Here is a 20,460-nt window from a genome sequence, read left to right as displayed (position 1 = left end):
TTTCAGTAGTTTTCCCAGGCTAGTCACTGTTAACATTTTTAAATGCTTGCACAATGGTCCATCAAGTGAATGTACTATTGTTAACTCTCCTCCTATTGTTGGACATTTGTTTGCTTCTGTTTGCCGGCATAAACAGTGTTGTGATGAATATCTTGGTGTACATTTTCAATAGACAGAGTTTTCTTTGGGATAGAAACCCAAAATTGATCTTGCCAGATTGTAGGAAATAATGTTTTTCAGGTCCTAGATATGTATTTCCAAATGATTTTTTTAAATAAGAGATTAATGCATGTGAGTGTCTTTAAAGGGAGGGAGGAGGGTTGAGAATAGCTTGTTTTCTCCAGATTATGAAAATAAAACACTTTTTAAGCAAATTTAGAAGTAAAAAGTTTGTAAAGTATAAAATACATAAAAAAATATAAATAAGAGAATTAAAATCACCTATAATCTCTCCATTTACTTTTAACATTTTGATGTACTTATATTTTAACAATTAGTCATACTGTGCATATTGTTTTGTAAGTTGATTTTTAATTTGACTATTTTAAGCATTTTTTCATTTGTTTATTCTTCAGTATCATGATTTCATATCCGCAGAGTATTCCATAATATAGTATTTTATTAATGCCTTATATTTCCTCTCTCTCTCCTTTTTGTTACTATAATTAACACTGTGATGAATTTTCTGTGCATAAATATTTGTGCGCATCTCTATTTCCTTGGGATAAATTGCTGGAAGAAAAATTATTGGATCAAAGGCCTTTGAGAAATATGCTTTCTGAAAAGGTTGTACCAGTTGGCTTTTCCACTGACCATGCGTCTCCTTTCTCGATAAGCTAATCATTACTGAATGGTTTAACTTTAAATACTTTTGCCAATTTAATTAGCCAGTACCTTGTAGTATCTTGTAGTATTAGTAGTAGCTTGTTCTAATTTGCATTTCTTTGAACATTTCCTCATAAGTGTTTTGGCCATCTTTTATATGTGTTCTTAGTTCTCTGTTGGGGATTTTATTATATATACATATTTCTGTGTAAAAAAATGTATACACTTTCTACACTTTTTCATTATAAAATATTTTGCATGTATGAAAGAGCATATATAACTATAATGTAAGATTAAAATAACGATAAAATGGGTACTAGTATATCCGCTGGGGAGTTCTTAGAATTGCTTCTTGCCCCTTAATTTCTTCTCCCTGCTTTTTTTTCTGGGATGAGAAAGCCCTTTAGCTCAGGACCTCCGGGACCTGTGGCTGCAGCGGGGGCGGTCCAGGTGGCAGCCGCACCAGCGCTTCATGGCTGCGTCTGTGGGGAAACAACCGCTGCACTGGTGAGAGCAGGAACTGGCTGTGGTGGAAATAGCTAATCTTCAGTGAAGTGAAAAAAGAAGCCAAGGTGGAGAGGAAATGAGACCACAGATCCTCCCCTGCCCCTGGGGTTGCCTGGGAAGGCTGGACGGAGCCAGGGCCCCAGTTCTGTGGTCGAAACCAAAGAATCTGCCCCAGAGCCGAGTGCAGAAGGCCCAGGGGACAGCAGCCCTGGCCGCCTGAAGCCAGCGTGTGATCTGGTCAGCCAGGCTGCTCACCTCCGTTCCGGGGAAATGTTTCTCCCAAGTCGGAGCTGAGTTGAAGCAGTGCCAGGAAAAGGCTGGGGGTTCATTCCAGTTCGGAAATGCTCTTCAGAGAAGAGGAAGGACCTTTTACTTTGAAGATAAGAGAGGGTGCTGTCTCCACACAGCCCCCACCCCCTGCTTCTTGCCACATACTTGAGAGTCCCCTCTCTGAATAGCACCGTATGGAAATGTAGGGTATTAAGGTTGTCATCCACGAAGAAGAAGAAGGTTCCGGAATAGAGATGAACTAGGCAGCTAGAATTCCCGAGTTCCCGTCTCCAGTCTGTCTTTGCCTCCCTCAGCAGAGCCACATTTTTATATCTTGTTTTCCTTGCATGGGAGAATGCGTCCCCCAGGAAAGATGTAAAGGTATCAGGCTGCCTCTTGTCTTTGAGATACTCTGGTTGTCTTCGCCTCCCACCCTCCTCTGTACTTCTGTTTTCATCTTTCTGAATCCTCTTCCCAGAGTCTCTTATGCTTTCTGTCTTTATCACTTCACAACAAAATTGTGGGTTGGGAGTTTGTGTGTTAGGTAGAGGAGGACCTGGGTAGGTTTTGGGGAAACAGTTTTCCCCACTCCCTTCACTAATATGCATATTCTTCTCAGTTTATAAAGTACTTTGAGGTACGTGAAGGGTGTTCTAAGTAATATTCAGAACCACAGGGGGAGAGCAGAATTATTTATGTGACTGGTTTTGCAAGTAGAGGAAGGATTTAGGCTGTTGAATTCCCATGAAGGTTCAGTTCTTGTCCTCATCTCTTTCCTTGTTCCCTCCTTATACCACCTTCTCCTAGATTATTCCCAGGGCTGGCTGGGCTGATGGTCAGCCCTGAAAACACGAAGGAGGAAGTGATGCACTTTCCTCCTCCCGTGCTGGCTCATTTCCACTCAAATCTAGACTAGAGTGGCATAGCCCTCCTCTGATTGCTCAGCCCCTCTATAAGGAAGAGCAGGGCCTGAGCCTGGTGTTTGGGTACTTTCAGAGATGGTTATCTAGCTTTACGAACTATCTACAGTTTAGAGCAGAGTTAGTTTCCTCTCAGTTTTTGCCAGCTTCCTTGCAGGGAGCTGGGAAGCCAGTCCCTAGATCCTCCCAGTATTTCCCATGAAGCCTTAAAAAACATATTATTTTGAAAGAAAAAGCACCAGTTTTGGAATCAGGAAACTTGGATTCTGATCCAGCTTGATAGCCTTTTTTCTCCCCGCAACTGATGACCATTGGCAAAGTCTATAACTTTTCTGATTCAAGTCTCATCTTTATGAAATGATTATACCTACTTTACGAGGTTTTGAAGATGTTTAAAGTAGACAACATAGTGAAAATACTGTATAATCTGTAAAGGTTCTACAGTTAAATGTTTGTGGCATATACATTACCCACTGTATACCACCTCTTAACGTGGTTTTCAGATGGGGGAGGTATTGCCCCAGGGGGAGTTTTTGGTAAGTGAGGATGTTTTGGTATCACACTGACTAGGGGAGATGGGGGTGGCTTTTGACATTTAGTGCCCAACGACTAGGAATATTAAACATCCCACAGTGTTTGGGTCAGTCCCACACAATAAAGAATGATCCTACCCAAAATGCTAATAGCATTTCTGCTGAGAATTATCTTCTGTTGATCTGTACCTCGTTGTTTTGTGTTCCAGTTGGGGATGAAGCTTTAAGGGCAGTAAAAGTAAAGGCAGAGCAACAGTTTTTGGTTTTTCTCATGGTTTTCCCATTTCCTGGTACACCTTCAAGGAAGAGCTGGACCTCCATCTTTTTATTACCTCTGTCTATAGGTTTAAGGGCGGATTCCCTGGTTCCTTCTGTACTGTGAGTTCTATCCTACAACTTGTCAAGGAGCAATTTGGGGTACACATTTCACTGTTGACCTTTACTAATCCCATTAGCTCCTCAAGCCAGGGGAAGTATTCTTTTAGGTTGGGAATATGTTTAAGAGCTCTCTAAACAGTGTTTCTGGATCTTTTGAGTAAAGGACCCTTTTGAAAATCCACTTAAATTTGTGACTCCTAATTCTAGGCATGCACACAGCCCTTTAGGGTTTTAAACCCGTTCTTGGGTCTGCTAGGGAACCCCTGGCTTTGAGCCTAGAGGAATAGGAAGGGAGACGAGGAGAAGCCACTGTAGGAGCTCCTTCATACACACAGTACTCAATATTTTTATAAGAGGAAGGGAGTCGTTTATCAGTTCAGATAAAAGGATGCCTTTGTTGGTGGATCCAAAAAGAGAGCATGTTGAAACGTGGTTGACTGCCATTCAGAGGGAGATATTCTGGTCCCTGGACATCTTAACTTGAACTAAGGATACTTTGTGGTGAGGTCTGCCCCTTTGAGCCAGACCCTCAACCTCCAGGAACATCCAGGTAGGGATGGCAGGATGTACTTTGACAAGCCAGGGGAACCAGGGGCATCCTTGCAGTGAGGCCCTAGGGTTAGGTCATCTCCCTGTGTTTGTAGGTATTACCTGCCCAAACTGCAGCTCTCTCCCTCAGGCCTAAGGTCACTGGGGAAATCCAGGTGGTTGTGGCTTCCCTGGGCATGCCTTAAAGGGGATTTTTGACATACAGTTTCTAGCAGTTACTTCTATGCGTAAATCCTTTTGCTTTCTACCTTGCCAAGAAAAACAAAAAAGACCTTTGCTTTTATTGACTGCTCAGAATATTTCATACCAAAATTTTGTGAAGAAAAATTCAGATCTTTGGAGGGCTTCATTTATTACGAAAAAAAAATTTTTTTTTCAGGACAGTGTTAAGAATGTTTTTTCTGGGTGGAGTCTCCCGTCTCATCCTTATAGATGGCTTGGTTTCTGCTCCACCAAATGCCTACACTTAACTCGTATAGCTTAAGGAAAGAATTCAACATTTGTTGGGTATATGACACATACTTTTACATGAATTATCTCATTAAATGTGGCAGTTATTTTATGTCTGTTGTACAGGTGATGAAACCAGGACTCAGAGGAGTTAACTAACCTGGAGAAGGTCTCAGCTTAAATGTCACTTAGAGAGGCCTTAAGTAAAAATTTTTGTTTAGATACTTTTGTTCATGCTAAAAGGATTGATAGAAATACAGCTTCTAAAAGATGCTCATATAGATTTTAAAGAACAGAGAAAATTTTCTGGAAGAATACAAATAAGTCTAATAATGAATACCTGTGAAATGCAGGGAAGGAATCATAATAGGAACAACAGGAAAGTCAAAGGGAATTTAGGTTTATATATTATGTTGACGTTTCTTACAAGGAGAATGTATTTATGTGTTAGTTATACAATTAAAAGTTAAAGAAAAAAATTTTAATCTCATTAGAAATCAAAGAAATGAATATTTCAATGATACACTTGTATACTAATCATCAGGGCAAAATTTTAAAGATTGACAGCGTCTGTGGTTGTCATTGGGCTCCCCTGATGGTTCAAATGGTAAAGAATCTGCCTGCAACACAGGAGACCCAGGTTTGATCCCTGGGTCAGGAAGATCCCCTAGAAAAAGGAATGGCTACCCACTTCCATATTCTTGCCTGGAGAATTCCATGGACAGAGGAGCCTGGTGGGCTACAGTTCATGGGGTTGCAAAGAGTCAGACACAACTGAGTGACTAACACAACAACATGGTTGTCACTAATAGTACATTAATACACCGTTAGGGGTAGTGTAATTTGGTACAGACATTTTAGAAGGTATTTTGTAGGGTCTACTGGTTTCATATGTGCATGCCCTTTAACTTGGTCATCTCATATCTAGGAAGCTGTCTTACAGAATTGTTTATGCATGTGCATGAAGGTGCATGGAAAAGATCCTCGGGACAGCATTGTTTACAATAAACATCTGGGAGAAACCTGATTGTCCATTTCCTGTCCATATCTATTCCTTTACCGTTCATCTGGTTACTTTGGGCAAATACGGGGAGTTAGCCTTCATTTTTCCTTCTGCTTTCTCCATACCCAGTCTATTACCCTGCCAGTTCCATCTCCGAAAATATGTCTCAGATCTACCCATTCTATCTCTACTGCCTCAGTCCAAGCCAGTATCAACTCTGACTTGTATTACACCCAACAAATTGGCCTCCCGATTTCTTCCACTGTCCCTTTCTCCGTCCTCACATCCATTTTCCACAAAGCAGCCAAATTTAAACTACAAGTCAAATAGCATCATTTCCTACCGAGAAATCTTTTTAATGGTTTCCTTCTTGAAGGAAAAAACAGCAAACTCCTGGCTTTGGCCCCTAAGAGTGCATTATTTTGGCTCCTGCTGACTTCTTTAACCTTACTCGCCCTCCTGATTGCTAGCCTCCACATTAGCCTTCCTTGAGTTAGGACAGGTTCCTTCTTTGTCTCAGGGCCTTTGCACAAGCTGTTTCCTCTCCAGGAATGTCTTGTCCTTGGATTTGCAAATGGTTCAATCTAGTTTATGCTTCAGGGCTCAGTTTTTATAATATCACCTCTCAGAGAGGCCTCTCTTCCTTATTATTCTCTATCTTAGCATCCTATTAACGTCTTTTGTATCATTTTCTGTTTTAAAATTCTTTGTTTAATTGTTTATTATCTGTCTTCCCAGACTGTTGATTCCATGAGGGTAGAGACTTTCTGTATGCTTATCACTGTCCACCCCAATACCTGGCACTGGGTAGGCCCTCAATAAATGGTTGTGGCTGATGGGAATCTCCAATATATGTGTGTGTGTGTAAATATAATAGTCTAAAAGGGGAATTAAAAGAAGACTATATATAATGCTTTATAAAGCAACATGTTTGTATGTAAATGTATAGAAAAAAAGGCCTGGAACAATCAATACCAAGCTGTGGGTTCCTGTGGTTACCTGTGGAGGGGGATGGATAGAGTTGGGGACCAAACAGGGATTCCTTTTTTATTCTATAAGCTTTTGAGTTGATTAATTTTTTAAGCTACACATATTTGTTCCTCCTTTAAGGGAAAAGGAGGAATAATAATAGGGGAGGAAGATTCAACTTTTGCTGCAAAAAAGAAAGCTCCTGTCTCTCACTCTGCACTGATCCAAAAGAAGAGAGCAGGAGGAAGAAAGGACACCACTGGGGTCATTCCCTGCTCTGTACTGAGCTTGGCACTAGTTTTCATAGTAGAAAGAATCCTAAGAGATGCCCTTATGCCCTGAGGCTGTATTTTAAATTCATAAATGTAGGCACAATCTCGGTCCCCTAGACACAGGCAGGTTGTGTATTTTTAGCCTCTCTCATTTCTAGGCTATTGAAAGCTGCACCTCCAGCCTCAGCAGAGCTTTAGCAGATGAAGTTAGCAAAGAGAATAAACATGAGCTCTGGGCTTCACTGCAGCTAAGCTTCTCAAAGTTAAGTCAGTTCAGCAGCTGGGAACTGACTTAGGAAACTATGTTCTCTAGATTCTAGTCTCCCAGAGACACGAATAGCGCATCATTTTCACAGCTAATGTTTGTTGCGTGCTAATGGTAGGCTGGTCACCTGGCAGACTCTTTATACATGTTATCTCACTTAATCTCCACAACTTTATGAAGTAGTTATTATTATCTCCATTTTATAGATGAGGAAATGGAGGTCCAAGAAGGCTAAATAGCTCACCTAGGATCACACAGCTGGTAGGTGGTGAAGTCAGAATTTGAATCCAAGCAGTTTGACTCCAAAACCCACATCCTTAACCACAATCTCCTTCTCTTTCTGGGGTCAGCACCTCCCTCGCCTTCAGTATCATTTTGGTGGGGATTGTGTACATTACAGCAGAAATCAGGGGAAGTAGGACAAGTCATCTTTTGCTGAGAGGTGTGGTGGGAAGGTCTGGGCTTCAGAATCCCAGCCAGGCTTGGGTTTGAATCCCAGCTATCCCGTAGGACATTCACTGTCCAACAAATGTTTCCTTCTTCATTTACTCTGTGCCAGTGATACCACTGGGTATACAGTGGTGAAAAACAAATATCACCTCTGCCTTCATGGAGTTTATGGGAATGCAGACATTAAATGAATAAGTACTTAATTACAAATCGTATGTCCTTGGAAGGCAAAGAACAGGTTGTTAGAGAATGTAACCAACACTCCCCTTTAAATGAAGGCCAGAGGCAGCCTTGGGATCTATGAGAGACTCTACGTTCATCTAATTTTCCTTCCTTTCTTGCTTTACTAAGAAAATAGGTCTTAGGTGCCCGCTGTATATACAAGACTTTCTTGAGTGCTTTGGAGAATACCAAAAAATAGAAGATAATTGGAAAGATAAAATATGCATTTAGAGCTGTACTTTGAATGACTAGAGAATTAAAACAAGTGCATGTCCTCGGGTTATCTGTGAGGTTCTCTGTGTGCCTCAGTTATTTTATCCATAACGTGGGGTTACTGTTTGTCTTGCCCAAGAAGACCAAATGAGATCATGAGGTGATGAGGGGCCACATAGCTCCAAGCACAGAAGGACTAGAGGGTTAGGGAAGGATTAGCATGGCCTAGGATTGCTAATCAGGCAGTGCTCTCAGAAGGACGAGGACTTGAAGTCAGGCCTTAAAGGGGACAGGTGTGGATTAGGAGAGAGGAAGTGGAAGGCTAGAGCAGAATGGGAGGGGAGTAAAGAAGAGGAATGAGCCAGATCTATGAAGGGCAGCCAGGAGACCCACCTGTCAGGGTAGAAGATCCTAGTTCTAGACACAGACATGAGCTTGGATCAGAGCAGTTGGCCAGTTCACAGAGAGTTTGGTCTGAAGAGCCCCTGATTGTTAGAAAAGGCTCTGGAGGCCTTCCTGCCCAGAGTTTCAGAGGGGAATAGAGATTCGTTGATAAGTGGTTCCTTGCCATTCATGGTCTTACTTGTAACAATGAGTGATTGAAATATACAAGAAAACAAAAAAACCCGCTCAGTCCTTACAGGTTAGAAAATCTGAATAATTTGATTTAAGTAAAACTGGATGGAAGATGATCCCAAATGTCACCCCTGAATTGGAGAAATCTAAGGGCTTCCCTGATGGCTTAGACGGTAAAGAATCCGCCTGCAGTGCAAGTTACCCGGGTTCAATCCCTGGGTCAGGAAGATCCCCTGGAGGAGGAAGTGACAACTCACTCCAGTGGAGAATTCCTTGGACAGAAGAGCCTGGCGGGCTACGTACAGCCCATGGGGTCGACACAGCTGAACAATGAACACTTTCACTTTCAAAAAACATAGATGCTTCTATTTCTAGTCACCAAGTTTGGGGCTAATTCTTGCCTTTGCCAAACTTATCTTGCCTTCCTTTAAAGTGGAATGTGGTTGTGTACTAAATAATTTATATAATTAACAATACCTTGTTATGTTAGGTGTTCATTTCATACTACTCATTACATAGTGTCCAGTGCGTGTGTTCTCCTTTCTGCTTGCTAGGGTTTTCTTGTATGCTGTACTAGGGTGGGGGGCAGTGGGATGGCACCCCCTCCCAGCCAGTCACTCAGGCTGGACACCTGGGGCTACTCTTGGCTGTGCTCCTCTTGCCTTCTCTCTGTGTGCCACCACCGCCGTCGTTGGTCCTCATCTCTTGCCTGGTCCGCTGTAGTAGACTCCTTAGGGGTCTCTCCTCCAGTCTTGCAGACCCAGCCCCATCTGCCTACTACTCCCGCCCCCATTCATCTTCACCGCCATATATACAGATCTGAGTGGTAGGTTTTCTAAGAAAAAAGAGTAAACCTTGGGATGGGAAAGAACTTTGCACATCCGAGGAACTGAAGGAATGCCAGACTGGTCAACAAGGATGCTAAAGAGACGTCAGGGATTGTAGAAGAAAGGTGATCAGGGCTCAGGTCATGGAACCTTATCAGCCTTGATAATGAGTTTTTGGGGAGTGACCCGATGTGTTGTATAGTGTGAAGAGTTCACTGTCGCTGCTGTGTGGAGAGTCCTGGAATCTGGCTTTCCTCCGGGCAGCCTGTTGGCCTGAGTGAGACCAGGCTTCTCAGTCAGCTCTGCCCAGCAGGGTGATTGAGCCCTCTGCTTTTTCAGGTTTGACTGGTGTCCAGCCCTCTTTCCTATACCCACCTCAGGCCAGAAAGGGCAGTGCCTCTGTTAGGCTGGCCCCAGTGTTTGGCGTGCCTGCCCGTGGCCTGAGCCTATAATTTGGTGGGTTGGCTGGTTACAAAAATAAAAAGTGCGACCTATAACTAAAGCTGAGTGGATTCAGTAAAGAGGGAGCTTTTAATTTGCAGAGCTCCTGGGCTGTGTTTAACTGGAAGAGAAATGTGTCTCCTCCCTAGGCGCTGCTCCATTTTCTCCCTGGAGTACCTGCTCTGGGTGAGTTAGGGTTTGTGGGCCTGGTAGGGGTGAGCTTTAGGGAGATATTTGCAAGGGTTGTTAGGGTCCAACAACAGGTTTGATGGGGCTTCCTAGGAGGCTGGCATTATTCAGTTGCCTCTCAAATAACCCATTGGGAAGCACGTATTTTTTCATTTTAATAAGTGATACATTAAAAAAAATATTTATTTAGCTGCATCTGGCCTTAGTTGTGACACGTGAGAGGCATGTGGACTCTTGTGGCTTAGTTTCCCTGTGGCATGTGGGATCTTAGTTCTCCAACCAGGGATGAAACCCGTGTCCCCGGATTGGAAGACGGATTCTTACCCACTGGACTACCACGGAAGTTCCGAAAGTAGAATTTTTAAATGTTTGATTGTGTGATCACTCATTTATTCACTCAACACAAATGTATTGAGTGTTAGCATTTTAGACATTAGGGGTCCCACAGTGAACAAGAGACAGAGGGACTTGCCCCATGGATGTCACATTGTTCGTGGGGACAGTGATCAACACATACACGGGTCTGCATAGAATGTTGAGGTGGGATAAGTGCCATGAAGAAAAAGAAGCTAAAGGGGTAGAGAGGAAGAGCAGTGATATTTTAGTAAAGTCGCAGTTTGGGGAGTTGAAATACAAGAGAAAATTAAAATAGTGAAGACAACTCTCTGTGGACTCTGGATCCCAGCTCCTGAGAGTCCCCCAGGGCAGGGGGTCCCTGGGCAGCACAGCCCGTTTGGGCAGGGTCTGGTCCACGCTGCTCATCCAGGGGCCTGGCTGGTTCCTAGCCCCAGGTGGGCCCAGTCAGAGCCTGTGGTTGCCTCTTCCTGGCTCCACTTGTCAGAACTGTCTGCAGGGCCCAGCAGGGTGCTATTAACTGTAAATAGATACTTGTCTTTTCAGGGCTCCTCAAGCCTGATTCTCTTAAGATTTCCTGAAGCCACTGTGTGTTCTTGGCTAGAGGAGGACTAAGGAGTCTGGCCCGGGAAGCTATAAGCGGTGTTGGGGTTCCTTCAGCCTGGGACTGCTGCCCAGCCAGGCCTTTTTTCAGGACCCTGGGGCTCCACGGATTTGGAGTTGAATCCCAGCTCTGCCATTTATTAGCTCCATGACCTTGGGCCAGTGTTGTAACTTCCTTGAGCCTCAGTTTCTATGTCTGTCTAATGAGGATAAGAGTACTTGGCTTCTAGGGATTTTAGGAGACGTAAATAACATTTAAGGGTCCAGGGCAATGTCTGGTGTGGTGGGTGCTCAGTACATTTTAAGTAGAAATATTATTCTCAGTCCACCAACCTCTTCAAGTCAGGGCTGCTAAGTCGCTTCATTTGTGTCTGACTCTTTGCGACCCCATGGACTGTAGCCTACCAGGCTCCTCTGTCCATGGGATTCTGCAGGCAAGAATACTGGAATGGGTTGTTGTTTCCCTTCTCCAGGGGATCTTCCCGACCCAGGGATCAAACCAGTGTCTTTTATGTCTCCTGCTTTGGCAAGTGTGTTCTTTACCACTAGCACCACCTGGGAAGCCCTCAAAGTCAGGGATCTGGTATTAATTGAGAAATATGGGTTGTTGTTGATGGGTAAGAGGCTGGTTCTATGTACCTCAAAGTTGTAAAATCACTGAATTGCATACCACACATTAATCACCTTGCTTTCCTTCTTGATGTTTTTGGCCTTGTCATGACCTCCCCACAGGCCTTAGGACCTCCAGGAACCAATGTAGCCCTTGGCCTATCCTTTAGCACCTTTCATCTCTAGCGTAGCCATGGAAGGAACTTGAAGAGCCTTTAAGGCATTTACCAAGGCTAGAATAGCCAGCCTAGGCCTACTGAAGTCCAGACCTGTGCTCCTGGGACTGTAAACTTTGGGGGGGTGGTGGCTCATTTGCAGACTGAAGGGGTCACAGACTCCCTTTCTTCTCAAAACTTCCCTCAGAATGATGCCCAGATAATGTTCTAAAACAGATGGATGAGAGATAGCTAAGTGGGAAAGAGTATTTTTGTTTGAATCTTCTGTGTCCAGAGTATGCTTAGGCCCCTTTGGACAGATTTCTGGTTTATGGTTGTGGTTATTTTGTTTTCACTTGCTGCTCAGCAGAATCAGCATCACACAAACACTCATTATCCTCACCCCCTTGGCAGTCAGGACACTTGGTAAATCCCTTGTAAAGTGCTCACATCTGCAGATTATTTTCTGATGCATCTGGCATGAGTTCCAGATTGATGGTCCAATAGCAGCTATTAATTGCTCCCTTTGGGCTTGCCTAATTACTGCTGGCATCGTGGGTGAGTAAGGGATTAAGAGTCTCTTCTGCATTTATGGGGCAGCAGGTCCTGGTGAGCTCCCAAAGCATTTATCTGTCATTTCCCCAGAATACCCTTGTTAAAAGTTGGGAGTAAAACCTCAGGAGTTGAAGGGTCGGCGGCTAGACAGTGTCTGGTGGCATTAGGCTTCTCGGTTGATTCCCTCCAGGAATTGTAAAGAAACCATCTAGTATTTGTTGCCTATGGATGACTGTAGGGAAATGTCAGGTGGTGTCACAGTGTTATAAAACACTGCCGGCTGCTTCTGATTGTCTCAGAGGCAAGAGGGCAGAGAGGCTACTCCGGCCTTATCCCACCACGGCTAGGTATAGAGTCACTCAGTACTCTGGAGGGCTTCTGAGGCTGCGAACTGAGAATGGTGAAGGTGTCATCTTCCTCGCCTGGAGATGAAGAAGGGAGAGGAATGCTATGCCAGTGCTCAGAGCCTCCTGAGTGCAGCCTGGTGTTCATTCACTCAGCAAGCACTTACTAAGCACTTAGGATTGTGTTAAGTGCCAGAGAAATAAAGATGACCGAGCCAGTGTCTGCCCCCAGGAGTTCAGTCTGAAGGGGAAGACAAACACATTAACATCTAATTGCAGTCTTCAGCTTGGGAAGTGCGATGGTGTAGAAAGGGAGGAGCACCTGGGCAGCACAGAGCAGGGCTTGGGGAATGCTGCCTGTAGGAGGAAATCTCTGCTGGCTAAAAGGATAATTAGGAGCTGGAGGGAAGTGTGGAGGAGAAAGCATTCCAGGTAGAGGGGCAACATCCGGGCGAGACAGAGCGTAATGTGCTCAGAGAATCCTTCCGGAGCTGCTTGGGGCTTTTGGAGTATAGAGTGTAAGGCAGACAGTGGTGAAAGCACTTTGACTGCTCTGTGGATGGGCTTCCCTGGTGTCTCAGACAATAAAGGATCTGCCTGCAATGCAGGAGACTTGAGTTCAGTCCCTGGGTTGGGAAGATCCTCTGGAGGAGGACATGGCAACCCACTCCAGTACTCTTGCTGGGAGAATCCCAGGGACAGAGGAGCCTGGCAGGCTACAGTCCATGGGGTTGCAAAGAGTCGGTCACAACTGAGCGACTAAGCACAGCACAGCGGATGAACCACACATCATGCTTTTGGTAGGAGGGTAGCACAATCAGATTTTGAGGTGTCAGTGTGGCAGCCGTGGGAGGGGAATCAGTTGGAGGTCAACAGCCAAGTGGATGCCTGACAGTGTGGTGATGCTGGTGGCAGCCCGAACCAGGGCTGGTTTGTGTGGTAGAGACTCAACAAATAGTTTAAAAGATTAAATTTAGGGAGCTCGATGGATCAAATTTGATATTGGAAAGGTGGAGATAAGTGGGAAAGGAGGAATTCAGGATGGCACTAGATTTCTAGCTTGAGATAGAAATGCATATTTGAGTGAGTCATTGGTGTCTTCCCAGGAGGTGCTAGTGGTCAAGAACCCTTCTGCCAATGCAGGAGACATAAGACATGTGGGTTGTGGGTTCGATTCCTGAGTTGGGAAGATCCCCTGGAAGAGGGTATGGCAACCCACTCCAGTATTCTTGCCTGGAGAATCCCATGGACAGAGGAGCCTGGCAGTCTACAGTCCATGGGGGCTCACAGAGGCAGACACAACTGAAGCAACTCAGCATGCATGGTGTCTATTGGTCAAATAAAATTTGGGGCTTAAACATTCTCACGCCTCTCTCTGTATTCCCATAGACAGAACAGCCGTTTAGTGTGTCTGGGAGGGACAACTCCAGGGACTTCTGCAAGGTCACAAGGGAAGAAACAGAGTTGTGGAGAAAAATGGTTAGCTGAGGGGACTGAAAACAGAGATTTGTGGTTAATCAAACCTCAGCTTTGCAGACCGCAGGTTTAACCTGAGGAAGTCAGGAGACAACGGGGAAGCAAGGGACTTGAGATAAGGTGGAACCCTAAAAACAATTTTCTTTGAAAAATCTCATTCAAAAGATCACTCAGCAGAGCACCTTAGGCAGTCAGTGACTCAATTCTTTCTCCTCAAACTCTGGTCCCAGCTTTCCTGTGAATCCCCTGGGTGGCCATTGGTATTTTCAGTCTTATCTTTCAAAGGGGTGTATGTGCAACTGCTCTAACCTAGAAAATTAGTAAACATATAAGTAAATATATTTAACCTATATTGTTCAGCTGCATGTATAGACTCTCTCTTTTGTGTATTTTAAAGTACTGTGAAATTATGTTTTATGTATGGGCTTAGAAGCTGTCTTTGAATCACCTGTGACTCCTGGAGTAGCTCATCCCAGTTACCATTTATAGAGCCCTTCTCCTGGGCCAGGCCATATGCAAAATACTTGTCGTTCATTCATCCCATCACTGAATTCTTGTAGGAGATAGAGATTGTGATTCACATTTTATAGATGAAGAAACTGAAGTTCAGAGAAGTCTAGTAACCTTCCCACTGTCTCATGAAAAGTACCAGGACTCAAATCTAGGTTCTCCCTGTTGCAAAGCCCATGCCATTATTTATAGATGGCTCTGAATGTTTAAAATGCCATTCAGATATGAAGGAGTTGTCATTGGTGGTATCCAAGAGGGAGTTCCCTTGGCTTTCTGCTCTGCATGGTGTCCCTCTTCCTGTAAGACAGAAGCCTTGAACTTCAGGTGTCCGGCACACATACCTCATTCAGCTAGTTTCACCCAGTCTTGCTGGACAGAGAAGCACTGTTTAATGATCAACCAAAATCAGTCAGACAAATCCAGGTGGGCCTTTCCAAGTTAGAAATGGAGATTTGATTTCTTTGAAAGGAGATGGCAAGATATGGCAGAAAAAGGCATGTCCTGTCAAAAGTTCTGTTGGAGGCCACATATCTGGGTTTGAATCTCGGTTCTGCCTCATTCGGTGTGACTTCAAGCCTGTTGGTCTCAGATTCTTAATTCTCTCACCAGTTAAACAGGCATAACACCACTTAACCTCCACGGGTTACTGAGAACAGTGATAAAAGTGCCTGGCGTGTAACAGACGCTCAGTAATGTTTTCCTCCCCATCTGTGGCCCTGAGTTCAGGTTATGACACCCAGAATGCCAGGCACTGAGAGAAGCAGACAAGATTCAGAGTCTCTCTGGGTCAAGGGGTGGGAATTCTTATGAGGCTGCCTCTAAACAGGTGTTTTTTTTTGTTTTTTGTTTTTTTTTTCTGGCTGGACGATCAAATGAGATACAAAAAGGCTGGGACACTCAAAGATGGGGTTGGGGGTGTGGGCAGTCATGACCCCTGTGTCAAGCTCTGGCCTTAACAAGTATGAGGGAGGGACAATGTTGGGAAGGTGGGTTGTGGGTCAAGAGCAGACTGGGGTCTTTATGTTTCCTCCCCAAAGAGGCGAGGTGCTCCGAGGCACTGAGATGGACCCCCGTTTGAGAGCAATTGGAAAAGCCAGGGGAGATAAGACTTGTAGGGCCTCTCCCCAGCTGATATGACTGGTGCTGGGCCTCAGTTTGTCCTTCCAAAAAGCAGGAGTCATGCCTCTCCCACGTGTAGTCTGGATGTAGGAAGGGATTCATTAGGTTTTATGACTTGGTGATAAGCTCCTGGATTTATAACGAGACTTCTGGAAATCCAGACCCAGTGGTACTGGGTGGGGTGGAGTGCTGTCCCCAGCCGGCCACACGGGCAACTCACAACACCTATTAGGCTTCTTCTCTATGTCAGATTGTCTAGGAACATGTGAGATCAAGGAAAAGTCCATGCCCTCAGGAAGCTTACAGTCTAGTTCAAGAAATAATACAGAATGTGAAAGATGAGTAGCAATATGGGAGTGAAATCATTTTGTTTTTCATGAAATCTTACAATTAAAAGATCTAGCATAGTGTTCAGACCAAAGTAGATATTTATAAGCCATAATTTTTCCTTTTTTGGGTAAACATATAAGAGTTATTGCCAGACAAAACAAGACTTCCAGTTGGCACAGCGTATGGTGCCCCGAAGATACTAAAGGAATGATGGCATGTAATCGTGGATGGGAAACGAGGGCAGTAGCCCTGCAGAGGTTCAAGGGACGGAGTGTGCAGAGGTCTGGGTTGTTTGAAGGGGGCTTCATGAGGTACCTTGATCATATTAATCCTGAAGGATGCATACAATCCGAAAAGGTTCAGAGAAAGGCTAAAACAATTGGTTGTCTCAGAGGAGGCATTGTGTGAGAATACAAAGTCAGGACCAGACCTGGGTTCAAACCCCAACTCCATCACGCACTAGCTGTGTGACCTTGGGCAAGTTCCTTGGCCTGCCTTTCCGAGCCTTTGTTTCCTCACTTGTAAAATAGGAATGATTTTGGTCCTAACTCCATAGGCTAGTTGTGAGAATTAATGAGATAATTTATATAGAGTTCTTATCTCAGTTTTGTCAATAAATGTCATCAGCTTTTGTCATTATTCCATTTTTCATTTTAATGGTAGTGTCATTAGTATCCTACTCATGCCCATTGATTTACCTTAGTTCCTAGGACCTTGTGTTATCTGGCCATTCCCTGCCTGCTGTAATTTCCTCGAATATGCTGTTGTTCCATTATTGCAGATCACTTGGAGACTCCTGGGCTTTTTATGGTGTTTTGTACTTCTATGTACTTGCAAATGCCATGTCCTTGCCCAGAATATCACCATCTTCCCCTGCTTCATTGCTTTTGCCTAACTTCCTCCTGCTTGATGTTTTAAGAGTAAATCCTATAGCATTTCTTCCAGGAAGCCTTACTTGACTCCTCTGTTCCGTTTCCTCCCTGGGGCCCCACAGTGCCACATGCTGCTGTTTGACAGCAGTGCTGTGTGCACTCATCCCTGGCTTGCTGATCTCCCTTGCCCTCTGGATATAAACTTTCTGAATGTAGGGATCCTACCTTATTTATTTTTATATCTCCAGCTCCTAGCTTAGTGACGGGCATATAGTTATTTTCTGCTAATTGTTGAATAAGAAATCCCAACCAAAAACAAACAAAAAACCAAGAAGAACACAGCTAGCTTTATGTGTAACATTTATTACCTAGTTAGTTCTGATTTAAATGCTTTATGTATACTTACTTATTTAGTTGTCATAGCAAGCTTAAGAAGTAGGTACTGTTTGTACCTCCATTTTACAGATGAGGAAACTGAGGCTCATAGAAATTAAATAACTCTCCCAAGGCCACACTAGTAAGTGGTGGAACCAAGATTCATACTAGGGCAGTATAGCTCCTCATTCTGTGGTTTAGCCACTCTTTGAGATTTGTGATATTTATTGAACACCCAAGAAAAAGTGAAGAGACATTAGCTGTACATCACAACTCCATGAACACGTGCTAAAAGCATTAGGGAATGTGTAGAGACACTTCTAATGGAGAGTGTAAACCTTCCCACTCTTACTTATGACAGATTTGCTGGAGAAGGTGGGATTTCTCCCGTTGTGAATTGGATGAGGGGGATGGCTGGCGGCTGGGAAGGAGATGATCTCTGAGGATGATGGAGGAGAAATCTTAGGAAGCGGATGAAGAATATATGTCTGGGGAAATTCAGTTTGCTCAATCTTTATTGAGCACCTACCGCAGTGATCAACAAGCTGGTGATGATGATGCCTGTGCTCAGGAGCTTGTGGTCTAGCGGACTTTAAGTGCATCTGGTTAGACAATAAGTCAGGGGAGTGTCTTAGACTTATAACATGAACTGAAAGACAGAGTTGAAACCCAATGAGAAGTGGGAATTTGCTGCGGGAGAAGCAACATATAAGGAAAATGATTTGGGCTGTAGCACATAAGGCAGATTATAAGACCAGAAATAGCAAGGACAATTGTGAGAAGTTGGATAATCCCCTCCAAAAATAACCAGGGACTGAACAAAGGACTTGGTGATGGATGAGGTAGTAGCAGGATCAATCAGTTATTTATTAAGCACCTGCACATGATTCAGAGAAGGATAAGGCATGACTCCTCCCCTCCAGCAGTTGTATTCTAATTGAAATAAAGGAAGCAGATGCATGAAAATGCACTATATGACTTCATTCAATTTGTGTTGAGATCCACAGTCTCAGTGACCAGGTACTTTCTTTCTCTTTGCTTCACTCATCTGGATTTCATTTCTAAGGTCACCTCATTTTCCAGAATAGCTGCTGAAGTTCCAGTTATTGTCTCTGCATTCCAGCCAGCTGGAAGCAGAAAGGAGAAAAAAAGGTATACTCCCTCCCTTTAATGATACTTCTCAGAAGTTATACATACTATTTCTGTTCACATCCCACGTGGTCACATAGCCACATCTGAATTCTAGGAAAGATGAGAAATATATTAATTCTTTGTATTAAAAAAATTTTTTTTATGAAGTATAGTTGATTTACAATGTGTTAATTTCTGCTGTACAGCAGTGACTGAGTTATACACATATATACATTCTTTTTTATATTCTTTTCCACTATGGTTTATGCCAGGATATTGAATTTAGTTCCCTGTGCTATTCAGTAGGATCTTGTTGTTTATAGAAATGTATTAATTCTGGGTTGCTAAGTGCTCAGCTAAGCATCAGAGGTTCATTAATAAGGAAGATGAGAAGAGGTTGGGGATAACAAGCAGGTCTCCGCCTTATCATTCTTCACATATAATTATGCTTTGGAGCTCAGAAGAGGGACTGAGCTATGTTGGGTAGTCACAGACATGAGTTACAAGTGAATCCTATGACTAGAGTAGCTGCTCCAAGAGAACCCAGGAGACAATGAGCTGGTCAGAGATGCTGGGGCCAACACAGAAAAAATCTTAGCTCTGAAGCTCTTCCTTATCTAAGATGCTGAGTACAAGTCAGCCAAGGAGTTTAGGTTTTCTTGTGTAAATGGTAAGGAGTCAGAGATTTCTGAACTGAAAAGAAGCATGATTTATCTTATGTGCTAGGAAGTTTGGAAATTCCATCCACATGCAGGCTGGAAGTAGGGATGCCAGCTAGAAGTTTATCCCAGAAGGTCAGGAGTGTACAACAAGGGCCCATCTGATGGTGGCCATGGGAGGGGAAGAGAAGGTATGGATGAGAGACCCTGGGAGAAGCACACTTGGGTCCTAGTGAGTAATGGCCTGTGGTCCGAGGAGAGAGAGGAAAATGTCTTTTGTGGGGTGTAACCCCAGAAATGTTGTGTCCTCTCTGAGGTAGCACTGCCTAAGGGCTCCCCCTGCGGGAAGGCAGAATATGGTGAAGAGAAGGGTAAACCCTGGTTGGCTACAGGGACAATGTGAGTCTGCCCCAAGACGCCTTGGCTTTGGAAAAGGCAGCGGCCCCCAGCAGAATAGTTTCCATTCTGCGTAACTGGGGAGTGTGGGTCTGGCTAACCGCGAGGAGGGGCTGAGGAGCCAGCAGACAGATCGAGTTGCTGTGGCAGTGGTGTTTTTAAGCTGGGGCTTGGGGCCCGTGGCTAACAAGAGTTCTTCTATCCCAGATTGTATGCTTCTTGACTGAGTAGGCCAAGAGGGCGTCCTTAGCCAGGGCCAGGTTACCTGCTCAGGTTACCCAATGTCAGGTGTAAGGCCGGCCCCGTGGCAGAGAGTAGAGCTAGGGGGCTTTGCTGGAGCTGGGGACCTGACTGACTTCCTGCACCAGTTCAGGATCCCAGGTGGGAGTAGACCATGGTGAGGAGGAGGCCTCAGGGGTACAGTTGTATTTGGATAAAGCCACCTCTTCGTTTGATTGACACCGGCCTTCCAGGACCTTGCCTTTACCCGACTTCCCTGGTGTGAGTTGCAGAGCTCAGCCTGAGACATCTGGCAAATCCATCTCTTTTTCCTCCAGGCTGCTCAGGGACTTGGCCCGTAACCACTCAGCAAGTCATTTCTGGTTATAGAGTCATCAGTGACCACAGAAGCACGTTCTCCAGACAGGGCTCTGAAAGCTGGCTTTTCTCTGGTAGCTTGTCCCCAAAGTGATAGCTTCAAGCAAACAAAACCAGAAAGTCAGATCTAAGCCGCTACAGACGCTTAAGTCAAGGAGCACCCACTTTTCCGATGTCTTTTGCCATAAGGTACTGCGGTAAATTTCCCACAGGTCTAGTCGGGCAGCTCAGGCCTTGAGCAAACTGTGTGTGGTGAGCTCTGTGTCACACCCATGAGCTCCTGTGCATGGGGCTGCAAATGGAGGGAGGGGGCTGGCAGGGGAGCTGCTCTGTTGAGGCTGTGGGATTTGGCAGCACCAGGGCTCCAGGCCTCGCATCTAGGGAGGTGACTGCTCCTGGTCCACTCCTTCCTATTCTTCAAGTGTTCACCCCACTCCATCATGGGCAGGGCTCCCTCTTCCTCCAGCCAAGTGTCATGAACTGTTCTTGTGATTTCCTTTCTGCCGCAGGGCACTT

The 20,460-nt window shown here is 44.5% G+C and overlaps 1 protein-coding gene across 3 annotated transcripts in view; it reads left to right on the top strand.

The window, feature by feature from the left end:
• Positions 1–20,460, top strand: part of FMNL3 (formin like 3) — a 51,358-nt gene that overhangs the window by 4,716 nt on the left and 26,182 nt on the right. The gene's annotated exons all lie outside the window — the stretch shown is intronic.

This window comes from Bubalus kerabau, chromosome 1 (assembly GCF_029407905.1).
Source record: "Bubalus kerabau isolate K-KA32 ecotype Philippines breed swamp buffalo chromosome 1, PCC_UOA_SB_1v2, whole genome shotgun sequence".
In the NCBI taxonomy this organism is placed as follows: Eukaryota; Metazoa; Chordata; class Mammalia; order Artiodactyla; family Bovidae; genus Bubalus; species Bubalus kerabau.
This window is presented reverse-complemented; position numbering and strand designations above follow the sequence as displayed.